This window comes from Apus apus, chromosome 3 (genome assembly GCF_020740795.1).
Source record: "Apus apus isolate bApuApu2 chromosome 3, bApuApu2.pri.cur, whole genome shotgun sequence".
Classification (NCBI taxonomy): Eukaryota; Metazoa; Chordata; class Aves; order Apodiformes; family Apodidae; genus Apus; species Apus apus.
The window spans coordinates 22,562,980-22,571,701 of record NC_067284.1 but is presented as its reverse complement, the minus strand read 5'-3'; the positions used below and the strand labels follow the sequence as shown (position 1 = coordinate 22,571,701).

Genomic DNA, 8,722 nt, shown 5'->3' with positions numbered 1-8,722 from the left:
ATGGAGCAAGTAATCAGCCTGTTTTATGGGTGTGTTGAAATTCCCCTTGCAGTGGATCTGCTGTGCTGAGTAGGTTAAAGGATATAGCAAAAAATATAGTAATTTATAAGAAAGTTTGAGTCTTTCCAGCCCAAACACTTGTCTGTAGAAAATACAGATACATTCTGGCAGCCAAAAAATATTTTCATATTTCTTCTACAAATAAGCTAGTAACTGTCTTTATAATGAAATCCAGCTTTCACTAAAGTGGTCGATTATCATGAATAAGTTTAACTTTTTCCATTTCATTCCAGAAACACCAGCTTTACTGGTCCCTTTAATTATAAGGGTGATCAGTGATCCTCTGAAACAAAAAGGAGATACTGCATGACATTTGATGATAAACCACACAGTGACTCAGAAGAAACTGTCATTGTAATTGAGTGCTGCATATTTTCTGGTGCTTAGGCATTGTGAAGTGATGAAAATTCATTCTTCTGTTTATTAGCAGAGGTAAAAATACTTTCATTATGTTACAAGAGAGAAAACATAAACAATTTTGCATCTATCTTCTTAATACTGGCTTAATTTTAATGAAATTTAAGGATGGGCATATTTTGACTAAAATTATAAACCCATAAGGCAACACTCTTGCAGCTTGCTTTGTTAGTCAAAATTGGCCATATTTAATTAGTATAAAAGATATACTATACCTTTTATACATACATACATATATTCTACATTTATTTCAGTAGAGCAAAAGTAAAATTATACAACAAGGTCAGAGAGATAAAATATAAATAGTTAAATACATGTATTTATAAAATGGGATTAGCTATTATGAAATTTACAGATATAGCAACTCACTGAAACAATAAAGGTCATTCATAGTATGACTTGTTTTTATCCTGCTTTGTCAATCAAAATTCACCTTACTCAATAAGCTTCAGAAGTAAATTATTATTTGGTTTCTGTTTGTATCAGTTGAAAAATCTCATGTTGGTACTCAGATACAAAAGGACTGAAATCAAACAAAGATATTTGTGTCTAAATCGTATTTTTTAGATTGTCAGAGCTCTTCTGTTGTTCTCCAGCTTTTCCAAAGCAAGATTAAGTAACAACGTATTTCTTACAGCAAAATCTTAATGGGGCAAGTGGCTGTGGCAAGCAATCAAAAGCACCAGAATTTCATCAGTCTTAGAAGAAGTAATGTTGCAAAGTCACACCTCTAAGTCACTGATATGAAGCACAGGAAAAGAACAGATTGAGAACTGTGTCACTAATTAATTGCTATCCAGGTATTGCACAACAGGAATTGCAGTCACTGGGATGGCTGTACAGTTCAAAAGAGATACAGTCTACATCTGCATAAGTTCAGTTTATTTTAGATATCTAACAAAGTGTAAATGTGCATTAGACAGGCAAAAGTTGCCTTTTTTGTTGTTGTTGTTGTGTGGTGGTTTTTTTTTGTTTGTTTGTTAGTTTTTTTAACTTCAATTGTCCATGTATCCACTGTAGCCTGGAAAGAGAATTCAGGAAGATATCCACAACACTTGCTTAAATATGGTTCAGATGGAGAGTAGCTGAAATATTCTGTCAGCCTTCAGAGTCTATTTCATAGCAGTGCAGTCAACCCATGAGCATTCTTTTGCAGCCTCCTAGAGGTTGTCTTGCTGTAACTGTGTAGTTTTCATTTTGGGATATCCACAATCCAGAAAGGAAGCAGTGAAGATTTCTATGAAATAGAATCTAACTGAATAAAAACTGCAGCTGCTTTTCTGCACTTCCTATTTCTTTTCTCCACATGTTAAAATGCAAAGATATCAGAAATAAAAAAAGGAGAAAATAATTTTTTTTTTAAAAAAAACACAACCAAAAAACCCACTTTGGGATATTTCATTATCAAAAACTCTCCCCACAGAACCTAGTCTGAAGTGTGTTTTATGGTCTGAAAAGTATGGTTTCTAAATATAATTAATCTGTTCAGAAGGTCTGTCAGAATTATGTGTGTTATGAAGTTTTTCTAAATTTATAGGAACTTCAGAGGGGAATGTTACAGCTATATCAGTACAGCACTGTGCCTGGTTAATTGGTCCCAGTGGCTGCATCTATAATAATAAACTGAGAAGAGTTAGGGAATAAGAGCAAGCACGTGTACCCAGCTTTGCAGCATGCAGTCCCTGGTGTGGCTTTGGCCTAGGGCCAGCCAGCACACTTCCAGATAAACCCCAAAACACTTCTAAGCTTTCTCAGAGGTGAGGAAGCATTCCCAATAGGCAACAAGGACAAGCTACCATGTTCTGGTGGATAACAGAGTCTAGCTGTTTGGATGCAATCCATGGTGTACCATTTGACTCAAAGGCTGGAGGGTTGCTCTGGACTGCTTTCTTTCCCAGTATAGGCATAGTTGGTGAGTCCCTGCTGTGGCTGTTCTGCTTTTGGGAACCAAAGAAAAAAGTGGTTCTTTCCCACACTACATTGTTCTACTTCTTAAGGTCTTGTTTTCTCTAGTTCCACTGTACTGTGAAGACCTAGGCTGAGATGTCTAAATCTGTGTGTGTCAGGCTATGCCTGTCTCTGTCTTAGTTTTTTATACACAACTTGTGGCCTGTAATCATTATGTTCTCCCATCCTCAATTTATAGTGTCAAGTTACAGCGTAAGTTCTCAGAATGGAAATTATCTACTGGAAATAAAGATGAATTTATTTTGGTGTCAGTCTGATACACTTAGAAGCTAGAAGCATGCAGAAGGCACACAGGTAGTAGGTGGGGTCCCTTATTTCACTAAGGAGATCACAAAACAATCACAGACAAATATTTGTGTAATTCCTTTCGTAGGTTTATCAAGCTGACAATTAATAATAGAGCAGTTTATGTCCTCACTGCTCCAAGAGGAAGTCTATCCCTGGACGTCCTTTTCTGACCATTAAAATATTCTGATGCAAAGCCAAAATTTTACTTAGTTATTTGCTCACATGCTTGCAGTGCCCGTTAGCTCATACTGTTTCCTGTTTCCTACTTGGTCTTTATTGCCAGCTGTAGTTTTAAAGCCAGTCTCCATAGGATCTTATATTTTATTGCCTAAATAGACGGAACTGTAGATTCACCTTGCCCCTGTGTGAAAAAAAGAAGTAGAATTACCTTAGTTATTAATTTATTTTCTTATTTTCTTATTTAGATTTATTAATCACCAGCTTACTCCCTTTGGACTTGCACAGTGGTCTTCCTTTCAGCTTACTTTTCTTACTTCGTGACCTATGTCCTCAGTCTATGTAGACATGGTGTGGAAGTGCCTGGAGGCTTGAGATGCATCATGCTGCACAGTGCCTGTGGTAAAAAGAAACATAGTATACTGAATAATAAAATTCAGATCACTACTGGCTTGAAATTCTAGAAAAGGATGAGTATGCTATTAAAAAGCAGATGGCTGCGAGATAAAAAATGGCATTGATAATGCTTAAACTAATTTACCAGTAGTTATTTACATTTATTGCAGCGTTTTTTAGAGTTTGGGCAATTGTATTGCCTCATCTGATTTTAATTTCTAAGTTGTATCTTAATTTCCCACAAACAGATTTAATTTTCTCTACTAAATAATACATGGCATAACTACCTGAGTATTTGCCTTTGTTTCCCAACACATTTTAGAATAGTGCCAAGACATCTGAAGCTTTCTCCGGCAAAAAACAAGATCATCTTAGATTTAGGGTTCATCAAAGGTTCAATTATTTTTTTCGTAAGAAAATTGCAAGGGATTTCATAATCCTCCTTTTGGAAATGCAGTGTACTGTATGCAAAATAAAGACAGAACATTTTCTTGTTTGCTGTCTGCTTATTTGCTTTCTTATGTCCAGGCCACAAATTTATATCCAAACAACTCAGAGTACTGAGAAGAGACTGATGCTCATGTTTTCTACTGCTTTTCAAATACGGGCAGATGTTAGATTGCCCCTTGATTTTCTCTTCACAAGACTAAATAAACTAATCTCTCTTCATATCTCTTCAAAGGCCATATGGTCTAGGTCCCTAACCATCTCTGTAGCACATCTTGGAAAACTGTGTATTCTTTAAAGTCTGAACAGATGCAAATGGTTAACTTTTCTCTTAGAACACTGGTCAGTTAAATGAACACATGGTAAGCTAGTTGTGTATGACAGAACTAACAGCAAAAGGAAAGAAAAACTTTGTGGACAAGTGCATTGGGTGTAGGAGGCTAGTTTTTGGTAGTGGGGAACTGCAGAAGTGGCCCTTGTGAGAGAAGGCCAGGGCTCTCCCAGACTGAACACAGCCAGCTCCAGTCAGCTCCAACCAAAGCCACAGAGAGCACGGCTGAAGCCCCCAGCCAAGGTGGTGGTACATATCTAAGAAAGGGTGATAACAAATCTAAGAAAGCTTAGAAAATACCTCACAGGCATCTAAGGAGGGAAGAAATAATAGAAAGAAATAGTAGTGTGAACAAGAGAAGAAGGAGGGAGAAGGTGCCATTTTAATATTTGTCTTTTTTTTCACACTACCCAAGTCTGTCTCAATTGGCAATAAAAAAATTAGTTTTCCACAAGTCAAATGTGTTTTGCCCATGATGGTAACTGATAAGAAATCTCCCTGTCTTTATCTCAACCCGCAAGCTTTTCCATCCTATTTTCTCTTCCTGTTCTGTTGAAAAAGGATGAAGTGAGTGAGCAGTTTTGAGGGCTGCTGACTGCTGCCTGAGAGTAACCCACCACCACAAGAAATGAAAATAATTGTTTATGCAGTTTGGATGGAATTCCTGCACTAAACTTGCATTAAATCAAGAAACAGAAAGTGAATAAATTTCAGTATCTCAGCTAAAGATAAACAACCAATTCTAGTGAAGTCAGCAACCTGCTGATGGCCACTGGCTGGTGATGTGGTTCTGTTTTGGTGCCTGAGCAACTCTGTCCCAATCACTATGAAAATTTATCACTGGAAATCTTTAAGTGTTATGAAAACTTATATTCCATCTTTTTAATACCACCTAATGCTGCTTTGGTGGACACAGGTGGTAAGACAGACAGAAGATACATGCTGGTGAGCTTTTTCTTCTCCAGTGCTTGGTGATTGCATTAGAAGTGGGGTACATTATTAGAAGTGACTATTAGAAGCGAGAGTTTCCTTCCTGTGAAAAATCTTGCTTTTCAAAACTCGGTTCTGCCCCAAACCATTCTAAGATAATACGACTGATCTGGTTGACCTAATTCAGGTAAATGGGAGCTTCACTGCCAAGCATTTTAGTAGGTAACTTCTTGGGTAGAATATCTTCAGGATTTCAGGTTTGGCATTACTTTTCTGTACATTTCACACGTTAATACAAAAGCCATGCCATCAGGTGGGAGCTCAGCTTCCTTCAGATCCGATGCTTCTAGACACCAAACAGAGTAAGAAGAAGTAAAGTTAAGCTTACCTGAGATTATCTGTCATGAGGTAGATGTTGCAGTCTGGCATACAGTTGGCTTCCGGTACAGTCAAAAGAGAGCACAAGCACTTCTTCTAACAAAGGTGTCTGAGATGCAGATCAAACTCTGCAGCTGCTTTTATTTCTCTGTTTGCTAGATAGACTAGTTTAGGCTCATATGTTCTTGTTAATAAATGAATCAAAGCATCATTCCTCCTCTACTTTTTTACTTTAGCCCAGCCAACTTGTCTTGGCCAAGATAATTTGGCACATTCTCTGCTCATGAGCCATGCCAGCTACTGCACCTGCCCCAGTCACAGACTTGAATCTTACAAGATAAATCATATTAGGGCCAGAGACCATGTGCTGCACCATGCAGACTATCATGCCACAAAGATGGATTTGGTAAACTGCACTATGGCCATGAAATCTGGGGAATTTAAATGGAATTCAGAGCAGATTGTCTTGGACTCCTTTAGATTTGTATGGATTTGCTGAGCTGGGAGTATTTCGGTTAAAGCAGTTTGTACAGGTTTGGTGGATTACTTACAAACATATGGAAAGGGAGTAAAATGGTTTCACATCCTCTGAAGTTTTGAAGTATCTTCTGAAATTTCAGGCTTCTTGACATATTACAGCTACAGCTGTCAAAAAATCTCTTCCCTTTTCAACAGAAGGCAGCACAGAAAGAAAGTGCAGAATTTTAAGACCTCAGGATGTAACAAAAAATACTGACAGTAATAAGGATGTGTGAGTAAATAAAACAGTTTGCAATGAAATAATTTACTTGGTACATACTTCAGCTTTCCACTCAGCAACTTCTCCGTATCACTTGCAAATGTGCTTCATAGCCAGTTGACTGTTAGTTTACTACAGTGGAAACCAATGCTACAAATACTAAACTGGTTCAAGGACTAGGATGTATACTTTTGAATTATAGCTGTCATGCAAGTTATTCTTTACCTTCTTACTCTGATGATGGATGAACTAAGATCCGTAAACATTCTGTTTCAGAAAAGCATATCAAAACTGCTGCATATTTATAAGGGACTAAAGGTTAATTCAAACCTGCCATCTGAGGGATGCTGTCAGTTTGTATTTATCACAGGGATTTCTGGTTTCTTTTCTCATTTTTTATGCTTGTCAAAAAATTTCTTCCCCATGCAAAGCCTTCCAGCACCTACATGGCCTGACTAAGTATGGCAAAACCAGTCTGAAACCTATGTAACTTGTAGGAATAAAATAAACAGCCCAGGTCATCTCAGATGGGGTTGCACTGTGCTCCTCTTGGTCGGGTGAAATAAGTCAAATCTTTATTTGATGCAAGTGAAATCTCAGTATGGTTTTACTTACCTTTTAGGTTGCATTAGTCATCACGTTGGGTGCATTCAAAACATGAAAAATATATTTTGTAGTCTATTCCATTCCTTGCCATCTCTCAGACTAGAGCTGAAATAACTACACAAGGATTAGAAACAGGTTGCAGTGCTGGTAAAAATATTGCTTAATTTCCAGTGGAGTCAGATCTTGTTTGCTCTGATGAACATGAAAGATATCTCCCTCATCACTGAATGCACAGAGATTTTAGGAATGTACTGTCTAGAGGCTGACTCTACACCTGCAAATTAGAGAAAGTGGATCTTAGCTTTAGCTGAGGTATTTTAAGATCTTAGATTTAGCATCTCAGTCTCGTGCTAACACTACACTCTGTCTGCTGCTGTTCTGTACACAGCTGAAGTTGTAGACCTTAAAAAAATGGTGTGTTTTTTCTTGCATCTTACACTGGACAAGGGTTAAAATGTATTTTCAAACTTAAGCAGGTGGCTTCTGGTTTTGTGAAGTCAGGGGACTTCTGGAAAACAGCTTATACCTCCATTCCCCAGGAGTTCTTTGTTTCAGGATCCTTAGGGTATCATATCTTTGATCATACTTCAACAAAGATTCATTGCAGTTTTCTTTTCTTTTCTTTTCTTTTCTTTTCTTTTCTTTTCTTTTCTTTTCTTTTCTTTTCTTTTCTTTTCTTTTCTTTTCTTTTCTTTTCTTTTCTTTTCTTTTCTTTTCTTTTCTTTTCTTTTCTCTTCTTTTCTTTTCTTTTCTTTTCTTTTCTTTTCTTTTCTTTTCTTTTCTTTTCTTTTCTTTTCTTTTCTTTTCTTTTCTTTTCTTTTCTTTTCTTTTCTTTTCTTTTCTTTTCTTTCCTTTCCTTTCATTTCCTTTCTTCTTTCCTTTCTTCTTTCCTTTCCTTTCCTTTCCTTTCCTTTCCTTTCCTTTCCTTTCCTTTCCTTTCCTTTCCTTTCCTTTCCTTTCCTTTCCTTTCCTTTCCTTTCCTTTCCTTTCCTTTCCTTTCCTTTTCCACTCTTAGTAACACTACAATAGTGTTTGAGTTAGAAGTGAAGATAATCTTAGGATATAGAAATATTCGATATACAGTTTAGTAGCACAGAACACTGTACCCATACAGCAGTTGCCATGGGAAAATATATGAATATTAATAGAAGAAAGTGGATTATGCATTAGTTAGCCTGCTATACAATGATATTGCTCATAAGATTAGACCTCTTAGATTAAATTCTTGATGTAAAAGTTGAGCAAAAAGGAAAAAGACCAGAAAACATAATTTTTCATTGTGTTTTTTTCTGATAGTACCTGGGTATCCACACAGTTTCTAACTTGGCTGTCCAGTGGTCCAGGTGTCCCCTTGGGGCTCCCCAGGTGTCGCCCCAGCCACCCTGCTCCTGGGTGGCTACCAGACCCTGCCCTGTGCCCCTCCATGGGGAGTCACAGCTGCTCCTGGAACCTGACCAAGTGAGCTGATGACTCCTGCTGTGCCCTGAAATCCTGCTACAAAGCAACCTAGTTCTTTTCTGAGGCTGTAATCAAAACCCCAACACTGTTTCAGGATCTTACAGTAAAGCAGACCTCAATATTTTTTAGAATCTGAATTTTAAATCTAATAATTAGGTCTCAACATCTTCAAAGAGAAAAATAAATGACACAAGTGTTTGTTATATTTGTAAACAGACTTCACTCTTACCCATACTTACAACAGCATTTTAAATATTCCAAAATTTCTTTTATAATGAACCATACCAGTAGCTTGGTTTTAAATGCCCCTTTTTGCATAAAGAACTAGAAACATATTTTCACCTACAAATTCTTATTTTTTGGAACCAGGTAGGTAGCACTCAGCATATTCACCAATTTTTGCTTCAATGCAGCATGTTGTTGTGCTGATTTTATTTATAGATTGTTTGTAACTTTGAGAAAGCTAATACTTGTGTGTCATCTCTGTTCTTTAGTTAACTGTCTGGAAATGCTACTAAAACTCCCAT

General features: G+C 37.1%; 1 long non-coding RNA gene across 1 annotated transcript; it reads right to left on the bottom strand.

Annotated features, from left to right (window-relative positions):
* Positions 1-767: 767 nt before the first annotated feature.
* On the bottom strand, positions 768-6,851 carry LOC127383205 (uncharacterized). The gene is made up of 3 exons (XR_007889126.1): positions 3,180-6,851; positions 2,956-3,094; positions 768-1,714 (listed from the first exon to the last, which is right to left on the bottom strand). It is a non-coding gene; the product is annotated as an uncharacterized LOC127383205 (long non-coding RNA).
* Positions 6,852-8,722: the final 1,871 nt, after the last annotated feature.